General features: G+C 40.4%; 12 non-coding genes across 12 annotated transcripts; all 12 read left to right on the top strand.

Moving 5' to 3' along the window:
• Nucleotides 1–987: 987 nt before the first annotated feature.
• trnat-agu (transfer RNA threonine (anticodon AGU)) lies at nt 988–1,061 on the top strand. Its single transcript has one exon. It is a non-coding gene; the product is annotated as a tRNA-Thr (tRNA).
• A 1,292-nt stretch (nt 1,062–2,353) lies between these two features.
• On the top strand, nt 2,354–2,427 carry trnat-agu (transfer RNA threonine (anticodon AGU)). Its single transcript has one exon. It is a non-coding gene; the product is annotated as a tRNA-Thr (tRNA).
• Nucleotides 2,428–3,729: 1,302 nt separating this feature from the next.
• On the top strand, nt 3,730–3,803 carry trnat-agu (transfer RNA threonine (anticodon AGU)). Its single transcript has one exon. It is a non-coding gene; the product is annotated as a tRNA-Thr (tRNA).
• A 284-nt stretch (nt 3,804–4,087) lies between these two features.
• On the top strand, nt 4,088–4,159 carry trnah-gug (transfer RNA histidin (anticodon GUG)). Its single transcript has one exon. It is a non-coding gene; the product is annotated as a tRNA-His (tRNA).
• Nucleotides 4,160–5,106: 947 nt separating this feature from the next.
• trnat-agu (transfer RNA threonine (anticodon AGU)) lies at nt 5,107–5,180 on the top strand. Its single transcript has one exon. It is a non-coding gene; the product is annotated as a tRNA-Thr (tRNA).
• A 284-nt stretch (nt 5,181–5,464) lies between these two features.
• trnah-gug (transfer RNA histidin (anticodon GUG)) lies at nt 5,465–5,536 on the top strand. Its single transcript has one exon. It is a non-coding gene; the product is annotated as a tRNA-His (tRNA).
• Nucleotides 5,537–6,483: 947 nt separating this feature from the next.
• trnat-agu (transfer RNA threonine (anticodon AGU)) lies at nt 6,484–6,557 on the top strand. Its single transcript has one exon. It is a non-coding gene; the product is annotated as a tRNA-Thr (tRNA).
• Nucleotides 6,558–7,859: 1,302 nt separating this feature from the next.
• trnat-agu (transfer RNA threonine (anticodon AGU)) lies at nt 7,860–7,933 on the top strand. The gene has a single exon. It is a non-coding gene; the product is annotated as a tRNA-Thr (tRNA).
• A 1,303-nt stretch (nt 7,934–9,236) lies between these two features.
• Nucleotides 9,237–9,310, top strand: trnat-agu (transfer RNA threonine (anticodon AGU)). The gene has a single exon. It is a non-coding gene; the product is annotated as a tRNA-Thr (tRNA).
• Nucleotides 9,311–10,611: 1,301 nt separating this feature from the next.
• On the top strand, nt 10,612–10,685 carry trnat-agu (transfer RNA threonine (anticodon AGU)). Its single transcript has one exon. It is a non-coding gene; the product is annotated as a tRNA-Thr (tRNA).
• Nucleotides 10,686–11,985: 1,300 nt separating this feature from the next.
• trnat-agu (transfer RNA threonine (anticodon AGU)) lies at nt 11,986–12,059 on the top strand. The gene has a single exon. It is a non-coding gene; the product is annotated as a tRNA-Thr (tRNA).
• A 1,300-nt stretch (nt 12,060–13,359) lies between these two features.
• trnat-agu (transfer RNA threonine (anticodon AGU)) lies at nt 13,360–13,433 on the top strand. Its single transcript has one exon. It is a non-coding gene; the product is annotated as a tRNA-Thr (tRNA).
• Nucleotides 13,434–14,478: the final 1,045 nt, after the last annotated feature.

Raw genomic sequence — 14,478 nt, 5'->3', positions numbered from 1 at the left:
TGTGGTCGCAGCAACCCCGGTTCGAATCCGGGTCACGGCACTGCAATGTAATTTTAGAAGGGTTGTTTTTTGAATGAGTTAAGACTTACTATGCAAGCTAAGAAACTCAGCAACTCTGCCGTTTGACAAAGTTCCCCACCATATTGTAGGTTAATTACTTACACGAAATGATTCATCTGCTGTTTCAGACGTTTTTACCATTTTTAAGCTCCAGAGCCAAATGAGAAATGCAGTGTCCTCGAACGACCAACATTATGAAGAAATAGTATATGATTCTGAATGTTCACTCATATCTCGCGACCCACCTATGACATGTTAATAACCGCTTTGGGTCCCAAATCATAGTTTAAGAATTCATGTCAGAGGTTCTTGAGTTTATTCATCTCAAGACCCAAATGAAAAATGTACTGTCCTCGAATGATCATAGTTACGAAGAAATAGTATGTGATTACCATTGATTACTGATATCTCGCTACCCACCTCTCACCAGTGTTGCCAACTTAGCGACTTTGTCGCTATATTTAGGAGGTATTCAGAAAAAAGACAAGAATCGACAGAAGAAAGTTCAATTGTAGTTCTAAACATACTTAGGGTGTTTTTTTACTCACTTTTTGTCTCTCCCGAGACGTTATTCCTCTCTCCTACAGCGTCAATCACAATTAAATCCACTTGGCCAATTATGAAAATTATGTGATGACGTCATTTAGCGACTTCTAGCTACTTTTAGGACCAGCAATAGCTACTTTCCTTCCTAAGGATTTGGCAACACTGCCTCTCACATGCTCAGGCCCACTTTGCGTCCCAAAACGTAGCTTAAGAAACCCTGTTGCTAGACAATTGAAGGTGTCTGTATCGTTTCCAATATTAGTAAAATACATCTCTTTTGTGATGTGATTTTGCTAGACAGAGATGTGGGTTAAATTAATGAGACTGGTTTGATTCAAATAGGTGTGGGTGTTCACATCTGCAACATATATGACTTTTATGGGTGCTGTGGCTTAGTTGGTTAAAGTGCCTGTCTAGTAAACAGGAGATCCTGAGTTCAAATCTCAGCAGTACCTTTTTATTGTTCACATTGGTGGAGAAGGTCAGAGGGGAGGGCACTCAAGTTTCCTCACCAATGGGTTTAGAGAATTAGAGATGACGTGAGGAGGATGCAATTGAGATATTCCAATGTCACGGAAAAAGGGCACTTTTTGAATGAGAAAAAACCTACCGACTGTGTAAAGCTCCATTGTTTCTTCAGTTTATTCATTATCGAGACCAAAATGAAAAGAGTTTAGCCAGCTTGTGCACATCACTTTCACAGTCTATGTAGGCTTTACAAAGCCACCTCTTGAAGCCGGCCGTGATCGTATAGTGGTTAGTACTCTGCGTTGTGGTCGCAGCGAATCCGGGTCACGGCACTGCAATGTAATTTTAGAAGGGTGGTTTTTTGAATTGAGTTAAGACTTGCTATGCAAGCTAAGAAACTCAGCAACTCTGCCGTTTGACAAAGTTCCCCACCATATTGTAGGTTAATTACTTACACGAAATCATTCATCTGCTGTTTCAGACGTTTTTACCATTTTTAAGCTCGAGAGCCAAATGAGAAATGCAGTGTCCTCGAACGACCAACATTATGAAGAAATAGTATATGATTCTGAATGTTCACTCATATCTCGCGACCCACCTATGACATGTTAATAACCGCTTTGGGTCCCAAATCATAGTTTAAGAATTCATGTCAGAGGTTCTTGAGTTTATTCATCTCGAGACCCAAATGAAAAATGTACTGTCCTCGAATGATCATAGTTACGAAGAAATAGTATGTGATTACCATTGATTACTGATATCTCGCTACCCACCTCTCACCAGTGTTGCCAACTTAGCGACTTTGTCGCTATATTTAGTGAGTATTCAGAAAAAAGACAAGAATCGACAGAAGAAAGTTCAATTGTAGTTCTAAACATACTTAGGGTGTTTTTTACTCACTTTTTGTCTCTCCCGAGGCGTTATTCCTCTCTCCTACAGCGTCAATCACAATTACATCCACTTGGCCAATTATGAAAATTATGTGATGACGTCATTTAGCGACTTCTAGCTACTTTTAGGACCAGCAATAGCTACTTTCCTTCCTGAGGATCTGGCAACACTGCCTCTCACATGCTCAGGCCCACTTTGCGTCCCAAAACGTAGCTTAAGAAACCCTGTTGCTAGACAATTGAAGGTGTCTGTATCGTTTCCAATATTAGTAAAATACATCTCTTTTGTGATGTGATTTTGCTAGACAGAGATGTGGGTTAAATTAATGAGACTGGTTTGATTCAAATAGGTGTGGGTGTTCACATCTGCAACATATATGACTTTTATGGGTGCTGTGGCTTAGTTGGTTAAAGTGCCTGTCTAGTAAACAGGAGATCCTGAGTTCAAATCTCAGCAGTACCTTTTTATTGTTCACATTGGTGGAGAAGGTCAGAGGGGAGGGCACTCAGGTTTTCTCACCAATGGGTTTAGAGAATTAGAGATGACGTGAGGAGGATGCAATTGAGATATTCCAATGTCACGGAAAAAGGGCACTTTTTGAATGAGAAAAAACCTACCGACTGTGTAAAGCTCCACTGTTTCTTCAGTTTATTCATTATCGAGACCAAAATGAAAAGAGTTTAGCCAGCTTGTGCACATCACTTTCACAGCCTATGTAGGCTTTACAAAGCCAGCTCTTGTAGCCGGCCGTGATCGTATAGTGGTTAGTACTCTGCGTTGTGGTCGCAGCAACCCCGGTTCGAATCCGGGTCATGGCACTGCAATGTAATTTTAGAAGGGTTGTTTTTTGAATGAGTTAAGACTTACTATGCAAGCTAAGAAACTCAGCAACTCTGCCGTTTGACAAAGTTCCCCACCATATTGTAGGTTAATTACTTACACGAAATGATTCATCTGCTGTTTCAGACGTTTTTACAATTTTTAAGCTCCAGACCAAATGAGAAATGCAGTGTCCTCGAACGACCAACATTATGAAGAAATAGTATATGATTCTGAATGTTCACTCATATCTCGCGACCCACCTATGACATGTTAATAACCGCTTTGGGTCCCAAATCATAGTTTAAGAATTCATGTCAGAGGTTCTTGAGTTTATTCATCTCGAGACCCAAATGAAAAATGTACTGTCCTCGAATGATCATAGTTACGAAGAAATAGTATGTGATTACCATTGATTACTGATATCTCGCTACCCACCTCTCACCAGTGTTGCCAACTTAGCGACTTTGTCGCTATATTTAGGAGGTATTCAGAAAAAAGACAAGAATCGACAGAAGAAAGTTCAATTGTAGTTCTAAACATACTTAGGGTGTTTTTTTACTCACTTTTTGTCTCTCCCGAGACGTTATTCCTCTCTCCTACAGCGTCAATCACAATTACATCCACTTGGCCAATTATGAAAATTATGTGATGACGTCATTTAGCGACTTCTAGCTACTTTTAGGACCAGCAATAGCTACTTTCCTTCCTGAGGATTTGGCAACACTGCCTCTCACATGCTCAGGCCCACTTAGCGTCCCAAAACGTAGGTTAAGAAACCCTGTTGCTAGACAATTGAAGGTGTCTGTATCGTTTCCAATATTAGTAAAATACATCTCTTTTGTGATGTGATTTTGCTAGACAGAGATGTGGGTTAAATTAATGAGACTGGTTTGATTCAAATAGGTGTGGGTGTTCACATCTGCAACATATATGACTTTTATGGGTGCTGTGGCTTAGTTGGTTAAAGTGCCTGTCTAGTAAACAGGAGATCCTGAGTTCAAATCTCAGCAGTACCTTTTTATTGTTCACATTGGTGGAGAAGGTCAGAGGGGAGGGCACTCAAGTTTCCTCACCAATGGGTTTAGAGAATTAGAGATGACGTGAGGAGGATGCAATTGAGATATTCCAATGTCACGGAAAAAGGGCACTTTTTGAATGAGAAAAAACCTACCGACTGTGTAAAGCTCCACTGTTTCTTCAGTTTATTCATTATCGAGACCAAAATGAAAAGAGTTTAGCCAGCTTGTGCACATCACTTTCACAGCCTATGTAGGCTTTACAAAGCCAGCTCTTGTAGCCGGCCGTGATCGTATAGTGGTTAGTACTCTGCGTTGTGGTCGCAGCAACCCCGGTTCGAATCCGGGTCACGGCACTGCAATGTAATTTTAGAAGGGTTGTTTTTTGAATGAGTTATGACTTACTATGCAAGCTAAGAAACTCAGCAACTCTGCCGTTTGACAAAGTTCCCCACCATATTGTAGGTTAATTACTTACACGAAATGATTCATCTGCTGTTTCAGACGTTTTTACAATTTTTAAGCTCCAGAGCCAAATGAGAAATGCAGTGTCCTCGAACGACCAACATTATGAAGAAATAGTATATGATTCTGAATGTTCACTCATATCTCGCGACCCACCTATGACATGTTAATAACCGCTTTGGGTCCCAAATCATAGTTTAAGAATTCATGTCAGAGGTTCTTGAGTTTATTCATCTCGAGACCCAAATGAAAAATGTACTGTCCTCGAATGATCATAGTTACGAAGAAATAGTATGTGATTACCATTGATTACTGATATCTCGCTACCCACCTCTCACCAGTGTTGCCAACTTAGCGACTTTGTCGCTATATTTAGGAGGTATTCAGAAAAAAGACAAGAATCGACAGAAGAAAGTTCAATTGTAGTTCTAAACATACTTAGGGTGTTTTTTTACTCACTTTTTGTCTCTCCCGAGACGTTATTCCTCTCTCCTACAGCGTCAATCACAATTACATCCACTTGGCCAATTATGAAAATTATGTGATGACGTCATTTAGCGACTTCTAGCTACTTTTAGGACCAGCAATAGCTACTTTCCTTCCTGAGGATTTGGCAACACTGCCTCTCACATGCTCAGGCCCACTTAGCGTCCCAAAACGTAGCTTAAGAAACCCTGTTGCTAGACAATTGAAGGTGTCTGTATCGTTTCCAATATTAGTAAAATACATCTCTTTTGTGATGTGATTTTGCTAGACAGAGATGTGGGTTAAATTAATGAGACTGGTTTGATTCAAATAGGTGTGGGTGTTCACATCTGCAACATATATGACTTTTATGGGTGCTGTGGCTTAGTTGGTTAAAGTGCCTGTCTAGTAAACAGGAGATCCTGAGTTCAAATCTCAGCAGTACCTTTTTATTGTTCACATTGGTGGAGAAGGTCAGAGGGGAGGGCACTCAAGTTTCCTCACCAATGGGTTTAGAGAATTAGAGATGATGTGAGGAGGATGCAATTGAGATATTCCAATGTCACGGAAAAAGGGCACTTTTTGAATGAGAAAAAACCTACCGACTGTGTAAAGCTCCACTGTTTCTTCAGTTTATTCATTATCGAGACCAAAATGAAAAGAGTTTAGCCAGCTTGTGCACATCACTTTCACAGCCTATGTAGGCTTTACAAAGCCAGCTCTTGTAGCCGGCCGTGATCGTATAGTGGTTAGTACTCTGCGTTGTGGTCGCAGCAACCCCGGTTCGAATCCGGGTCACGGCACTGCAATGTAATTTTAGAAGGGTTGTTTTTTGAATGAGTTATGACTTACTATGCAAGCTAAGAAACTCAGCAACTCTGCCGTTTGACAAAGTTCCCCACCATATTGTAGGTTAATTACTTACACGAAATGATTCATCTGCTGTTTCAGACGTTTTTACAATTTTTAAGCTCCAGAGCCAAATGAGAAATGCAGTGTCCTCGAACGACCAACATTATGAAGAAATAGTATATGATTCTGAATGTTCACTCATATCTCGCGACCCACCTATGACATGTTAATAACCGCTTTGGGTCCCAAATCATAGTTTAAGAATTCATGTCAGAGGTTCTTGAGTTTATTCATCTCGAGACCCAAATGAAAAATGTACTGTCCTCGAATGATCATAGTTACGAAGAAATAGTATGTGATTACCATTGATTACTGATATCTCGCTACCCACCTCTCACCAGTGTTGCCAACTTAGCGACTTTGTCGCTATATTTAGGAGGTATTCAGAAAAAAGACAAGAATCGACAGAAGAAAGTTCAATTGTAGTTCTAAACATACTTAGGGTGTTTTTTTACTCACTTTTTGTCTCTCCCGAGACGTTATTCCTCTCTCCTACAGCGTCAATCACAATTACATCCACTTGGCCAATTATGAAAATTATGTGATGACGTCATTTAGCGACTTCTAGCTACTTTTAGGACCAGCAATAGCTACTTTCCTTCCTGAGGATTTGGCAACACTGCCTCTCACATGCTCAGGCCCACTTAGCGTCCCAAAACGTAGCTTAAGAAACCCTGTTGCTAGACAATTGAAGGTGTCTGTATCGTTTCCAATATTAGTAAAATACATCTCTTTTGTGATGTGATTTTGCTAGACAGAGATGTGGGTTAAATTAATGAGACTGGTTTGATTCAAATAGGTGTGGGTGTTCACATCTGCAACATATATGACTTTTATGGGTGCTGTGGCTTAGTTGGTTAAAGTGCCTGTCTAGTAAACAGGAGATCCTGAGTTCAAATCTCAGCAGTACCTTTTTATTGTTCACATTGGTGGAGAAGGTCAGAGGGGAGGGCACTCAAGTTTCCTCACCAATGGGTTTAGAGAATTAGAGATGACGTGAGGAGGATGCAATTGAGATATTCCAATGTCACGGAAAAAGGGCACTTTTTGAATGAGAAAAAACCTACCGACTGTGTAAAGCTCCACTGTTTCTTCAGTTTATTCATTATCGAGACCAAAATGAAAAGAGTTTAGCCAGCTTGTGCACATCACTTTCACAGCCTATGTAGGCTTTACAAAGCCAGCTCTTGTAGCCGGCCGTGATCGTATAGTGGTTAGTACTCTGCGTTGTGGTTGCAGCAACCCCGGTTCGAATCCGGGTCACGGCACTGCAATGTAATTTTAGAAGGGTTGTTTTTTGAATGAGTTATGACTTACTATGCAAGCTAAGAAACTCAGCAACTCTGCCGTTTGACAAAGTTCCCCACCATATTGTAGGTTAATTACTTACACGAAATGATTCATCTGCTGTTTCAGACGTTTTTACCATTTTTAAGCTCCAGAGCCAAATGAGAAATGCAGTGTCCTCGAACGACCAACATTATGAAGAAATAGTGTATGATTCTGAATGTTCACTCATATCTCGCGACCCACCTATGACATGTTAATAACAGCTTATGGTCCCAAATCATAGTTTAAGAATTCATGTCAGAGGTTCTTGAGTTTATTCATCTCGAGACCCAAATGAAAAATGTACTGTCCTCGAATGATCATAGTTACGAAGAAATAGTATGTGATTACCATTGATTACTGATATCTCGCTACCCACCTCTCACCAGTGTTGCCAACTTAGCGACTTTGTCGCTATATTTAGTGAGTATTTAGAAAAAAGACAAGAATCGACAGAAGAAAGTTCAATTGTAGTTCTAAACATACTTAGGGTGTTTTTTACTCACTTTTTGTCTCTCCCGAGACGTTATTCCTCTCTCCTACAGCGTCAATCACAATTACATCCACTTGGCCAATTATGAAAATTATGTGATGACGTCATTTAGCGACTTCTAGCTACTTTTAGGACCAGCAATAGCTACTTTCCTTCCTGAGGATTTGGCAACACTGCCTCTCACATGCTCAGGCCCACTTTGCGTCCCAAAACGTAGCTTAAGAAACCCTGTTGCTAGACAATTGAAGGTGTCTGTATCGTTTCCAATATTAGTAAAAGACATCTCTTTTGTGATGTGATTTTGCTAGACAGAGATGTGGGTTAAATTAATGAGACTGGTTTGATTCAAATAGGTGTGGGTGTTCACATCTGCAACATATATGGCTTTTATGGGTGCTGTGGCTTAGTTGGTTAAAGTGCCTGTCTAGTAAACAGGAGATCCTGAGTTCAAATCTCAGCAGTACCTTTTTATTGTTCACATTGGTGGAGAAGGTCAGAGGGGAGGGCACTCAGGTTTTCCCACCAATGGGTTTAGAGAATTAGAGATGACGTGAGGAGGATGCAATTGAGATATTCCAATGTCACGGAAAAAGGGCACTTTTTGAATGAGAAAAAACCTACCGACTGTGTAAAGCTCCATTGTTTCTTCAGTTTATTCATTATCGAGACCAAAATGAAAAGAGTTTAGCCAGCTTGTGCACATCACTTTCACAGTCTATGTAGGCTTTACAAAGCCACCTCTTGAAGCCGGCCGTGATCGTATAGTGGTTAGTACTCTGCGTTGTGGTCGCAGCAACCCTGGTTCGAATCCGGGTCACGGCACTGCAATGTAATTTTAGAAGGGTGGTTTTTTGAATTGAGTTAAGACTTGCTATGCAAGCTAAGAAACTCAGCAACTCTGCCGTTTGACAAAGTTCCCCACCGTATTGTAGGTTAATTACTTACACGAAATCATTCATCTGCTGTTTCAGACGTTTTTACCATTTTTAAGCTCGAGAGCCAAATGAGAAATGCAGTGTCCTCGAACGACCAACATTATGAAGAAATAGTATATGATTCTGAATGTTCACTCATATCTCGCGACCCACCTATGACATGTTAATAACCGCTTTGGGTCCCAAATCATAGTTTAAGAATTCATGTCAGAGGTTCTTGAGTTTATTCATCTCGAGACCCAAATGAAAAATGTACTGTCCTCGAATGATCATAGTTACGAAGAAATAGTATGTGATTACCATTGATTACTGATATCTCGCTACCCACCTCTCACCAGTGTTGCCAACTTAGCGACTTTGTCGCTATATTTAGTGAGTATTCAGAAAAAAGACAAGAATCGACAGAAGAAAGTTCAATTGTAGTTCTAAAAATACTTAGGGTGTTTTTTACTCACTTTTTGTCTCTCCCGAGGCGTTATTCCTCTCTCCTACAGCGTCAATCACAATTACATCCACTTGGCCAATTATGAAAATTATGTGATGACGTCATTTAGCGACTTCTAGCTACTTTTAGGACCAGCAATAGCTACTTTCCTTCCTGAGGATCTGGCAACACTGCCTCTCACATGCTCAGGCCCACTTTGCGTCCCAAAACGTAGCTTAAGAAACCCTGTTGCTAGACAATTGAAGGTGTCTGTATCGTTTCCAATATTAGTAAAAGACATCTCTTTTGTGATGTGATTTTGCTAGACAGAGATGTGGGTTAAATTAATGAGACTGGTTTGATTCAAATAGGTGTGGGTGTTCACATCTGCAACATATATGACTTTTATGGGTGCTGTGGCTTAGTTGGTTAAAGTGCCTGTCTAGTAAACAGGAGATCCTGAGTTCAAATCTCAGCAGTACCTTTTTATTGTTCACATTGGTGGAGAAGGTCAGAAGGGAGGGCACTCAGGTTTTCTCACCAATGGGTTTAGAGAATTAGAGATGACGTGAGGAGGATGCAATTGAGATATTCCAATGTCACGGAAAAAGGGCACTTTTTGAATGAGAAAAAACCTACCGACTGTGTAAAGCTCCATTGTTTCTTCAGTTTATTCATTATCGAGACCAAAATGAAAAGAGTTTAGCCAGCTTGTGCACATCACTTTCACAGTCTATGTAGGCTTTACAAAGCCACCTCTTGAAGCCGGCTGTGATCGTATAGTGGTTAGTACTCTGCGTTGTGGTCGCAGCAACCCCGGTTCGAATCCGGGTCACGGCACTGCAATGTAATTTTAGAAGGGTGGTTTTTTGAATTGAGTTAAGACTTGCTATGCAAGCTAAGAAACTCAGCAACTCTGCCGTTTGACAAAGTTCCCCACCATATTGTAGGTTAATTACTTACACGAAATCATTCATCTGCTGTTTCAGACGTTTTTACCATTTTTAAGCTCGAGAGCCAAATGAGAAATGCAGTGTCCTCGAACGACCAACATTATGAAGAAATAGTATATGATTCTGAATGTTCACTCATATCTCGCGACCCACCTATGACATGTTAATAACCGCTTTGGGTCCCAAATCATAGTTTAAGAATTCATGTCAGAGGTTCTTGAGTTTATTCATCTCGAGACCCAAATGAAAAATGTACTGTCCTCGAATGATCATAGTTACGAAGAAATAGTATGTGATTACCATTGATTACTGATATCTCGCTACCCACCTCTCACCAGTGTTGCCAACTTAGCGACTTTGTCGCTATATTTAGTGAGTATTCAGAAAAAAGACAAGAATCGACAGAAGAAAGTTCAATTGTAGTTCTAAACATACTTAGGGTGTTTTTTACTCACTTTTTGTCTCTCCCGAGGCGTTATTCCTCTCTCCTACAGCGTCAATCACAATTACATCCACTTGGCCAATTATGAAAATTATGTGATGACGTCATTTAGCGACTTCTAGCTACTTTTAGGACCAGCAATAGCTACTTTCCTTCCTGAGGATCTGGCAACACTGCCTCTCACATGCTCAGGCCCACTTTGCGTCCCAAAACGTAGCTTAAGAAACCCTGTTGCTAGACAATTGAAGGTGTCTGTATCGTTTCCAATATTAGTAAAAGACATCTCTTTTGTGATGTGATTTTGCTAGACAGAGATGTGGGTTAAATTAATGAGACTGGTTTGATTCAAATAGGTGTGGGTGTTCACATCTGCAACATATGACTTTTATGGGTGCTGTGGCTTAGTTGGTTAAAGTGCCTGTCTAGTAAACAGGAGATCCTGAGTTCAAATCTCAGCAGTACCTTTTTATTGTTCACATTGGTGGAGAAGGTCAGAGGGGAGGGCACTCAGGTTTTCTCACCAATGGGTTTAGAGAATTAGAGATGACGTGAGGAGGATGCAATTGAGATATTCCAATGTCACGGAAAAAGGGCACTTTTTGAATGAGAAAAAACCTACCGACTGTGTAAAGCTCCAGTGTTTCTTCAGTTTATTCATTATCGAGACCAAAATGAAAAGAGTTTAGCCAGCTTGTGCACATCACTTTCACAGCCTATGTAGGCTTTACAAAGCCTACTCTTGTAGCCGGCCGTGATCGTATAGTGGTTAGTACTCTGCGTTGTGGTCGCAGCAACCCCGGTTCGAATCCGGGTCATGGCACTGCAATGTAATTTTAGAAGGGTTGTTTTTTGAATGAGTTAAGACTTACTATGCAAGCTAAGAAACTCAGCAACTCTGCCGTTTGACAAAGTTCCCCACCATATTGTAGGTTAATTACTTACACGAAATGATTCATCTGCTGTTTCAGACGTTTTTACAATTTTTAAGCTCCAGACCAAATGAGAAATGCAGTGTCCTCGAACGACCAACATTATGAAGAAATAGTATATGATTCTGAATGTTCACTCATATCTCGCGACCCACCTATGACATGTTAATAACCGCTTTGGGTCCCAAATCATAGTTTAAGAATTCATGTCAGAGGTTCTTGAGTTTATTCATCTCGAGACCCAAATGAAAAATGTACTGTCCTCGAATGATCATAGTTACGAAGAAATAGTATGTGATTACCATTGATTACTGATATCTCGCTACCCACCTCTCACCAGTGTTGCCAACTTAGCGACTTTGTCGCTATATTTAGGAGGTATTCAGAAAAAAGACAAGAATCGACAGAAGAAAGTTCAATTGTAGTTCTAAACATACTTAGGGTGTTTTTTTACTCACTTTTTGTCTCTCCCGAGACGTTATTCCTCTCTCCTACAGCGTCAATCACAATTACATCCACTTGGCCAGTTATGAAAATTATGTGATGACGTCATTTAGCGACTTCTAGCTACTTTTAGGACCAGCAATAGCTACTTTCCTTCCTGAGGATTTGGCAACACTGCCTCTCACATGCTCAGGCCCACTTAGCGTCCCAAAACGTAGCTTAAGAAACCCTGTTGCTAGACAATTGAAGGTGTCTGTATCGTTTCCAATATTAGTAAAATACATCTCTTTTGTGATGTGATTTTGCTAGACAGAGATGTGGGTTAAATTAATGAGACTGGTTTGATTCAAATAGGTGTGGGTGTTCACATCTGCAACATATGACTTTTATGGGTGCTGTGGCTTAGTTGGTTAAAGTGCCTGTCTAGTAAACAGGAGATCCTGAGTTCAAATCTCAGCAGTACCTTTTTATTGTTCACATTGGTGGAGAAGGTCAGAGGGGAGGGCACTCAAGTTTCCTCACCAATGGGTTTAGAGAATTAGAGATGACGTGAGGAGGATGCAATTGAGATATTCCAATGTCACGGAAAAAGGGCACTTTTTGAATGAGAAAAAACCTACCGACTGTGTAAAGCTCCACTGTTTCTTCAGTTTATTCATTATCGAGACCAAAATTAAAAGAGTTTAGCCAGCTTGTGCACATCACTTTCACAGCCTATGTAGGCTTTACAAAGCCAGCTCTTGTAGCCGGCTGTGATCGTATAGTGGTTAGTACTCTGCGTTGTGGTCGCAGCAACCCCGGTTCGAATCCGGGTCACGGCACTGCAATGTAATTTTAGAAGGGTTGTTTTTTGAATGAGTTAAGACTTACTATGCAAGCTAAGAAACTCAGCAACTCTGCCGTTTGACAAAGTTCCCCACCATATTGTAGGTTAATTACTTACACGAAATGATTCATCTGCTGTTTCAGACGTTTTTACCATTTTTAAGCTCCAGAGCCAAATGAGAAATGCAGTGTCCTCGAACGACCAACATTATGAAGAAATAGTATATGATTCTGAATGTTCACTCATATCTCGCGACCCACCTATGACATGTTAATAACCGCTTTGGGTCCCAAATCATAGTTTAAGAATTCATGTCAGAGGTTCTTGAGTTTATTCATCTCAAGACCCAAATGAAAAATGTACTGTCCTCGAATGATCATAGTTACGAAGAAATAGTATGTGATTACCATTGATTACTGATATCTCGCTACCCACCTCTCACCAGTGTTGCCAACTTAGCGACTTTGTCGCTATATTTAGTGAGTATTCAGAAAAAAGACAAGAATCGACAGAAGAAAGTTCAATTGTAGTTCTAAACATACTTAGGGTGTTTTTTACTCACTTTTTGTCTCTCCCGAGGCGTTATTCCTCTCTCCTACAGCGTCAATCACAATTACATCCACTTGGCCAATTATGAAAATTATGTGATGACGTCATTTAGCGACTTCTAGCTACTTTTAGGACCAGCAATAGCTACTTTCCTTCCTGAGGATCTGGCAACACTGCCTCTCACATGCTCAGGCCCACTTTGCGTCCCAAAACGTAGCTTAAGAAACCCTGTTGCTAGACAATTGAAGGTGTCTGTATCGTTTCCAATATTAGTAAAAGACATCTCTTTTGTGATGTGATTTTGCTAGACAGAGATGTGGGTTAAATTAATGAGACTGGTTTGATTCAAATAGGTGTGGGTGTTCACATCTGCAACATATGACTTTTATGGGTGCTGTGGCTTAGTTGGTTAAAGTGCCTGTCTAGTAAACAGGAGATCCTGAGTTCAAATCTCAGCAGTACCTTTTTATTGTTCACATTGGTGGAGAAGGTCAGAGGGGAGGGCACTCAGGTTTTCTCACCAATGGGTTTAGAGAATTAGAGATGACGTGAGGAGGATGCAATTGAGATATTCCAATGTCACGGAAAAAGGGCACTTTTTGAATGAGAAAAAACCTACCGACTGTGTAAAGCTCCAGTGTTTCTTCAGTTTATTCATTATCGAGACCAAAATGAAAAGAGTTTAGCCAGCTTGTGCACATCACTTTCACAGCCTATGTAGGCTTTACAAAGCCTACTCTTGTAGCCGGCCGTGATCGTATAGTGGTTAGTACTCTGCGTTGTGGTCGCAGCAACCCCGGTTCGAATCCGGGTCATGGCACTGCAATGTAATTTTAGAAGGGTTGTTTTTTGAATGAGTTAAGACTTACTATGCAAGCTAAGAAACTCAGCAACTCTGCCGTTTGACAAAGTTCCCCACCATATTGTAGGTTAATTACTTACACGAAATGATTCATCTGCTGTTTCAGACGTTTTTACAATTTTTAAGCTCCAGACCAAATGAGAAATGCAGTGTCCTCGAACGACCAACATTATGAAGAAATAGTATATGATTCTGAATGTTCACTCATATCTCGCGACCCACCTATGACATGTTAATAACCGCTTTGGGTCCCAAATCATAGTTTAAGAATTCATGTCAGAGGTTCTTGAGTTTATTCATCTCGAGACCCAAATGAAAAATGTACTGTCCTCGAATGATCATAGTTACGAAGAAATAGTATGTGATTACCATTGATTACTGATATCTCGCTACCCACCTCTCACCAGTGTTGCCAACTTAGCGACTTTGTCGCTATATTTAGTGAGTATTCAGAAAAAAGACAAGAATCGACAGAAGAAAGTTCAATTGTAGTTCTAAACATACTTAGGGTGTTTTTTACTCACTTTTTGTCTCTCCCGAGGCGTTATTCCTCTCTCCTACAGCGTCAATCACAATTACATCCACTTGGCCAATTATGAAAATTATGTGATGACGTCATTTAGCGACTTCTAGCTACTTTTAGGACC

The sequence above is a fragment of the Oncorhynchus mykiss genome, chromosome 16, assembly GCF_057628025.1.
Source record: "Oncorhynchus mykiss isolate SJ-2025 chromosome 16, ASM5762802v1, whole genome shotgun sequence".
Taxonomy (NCBI): Eukaryota; Metazoa; Chordata; class Actinopteri; order Salmoniformes; family Salmonidae; genus Oncorhynchus; species Oncorhynchus mykiss.
Note: the sequence above shows the minus strand (reverse complement) of the source record. Positions and strands in the feature narration are given on the sequence as shown.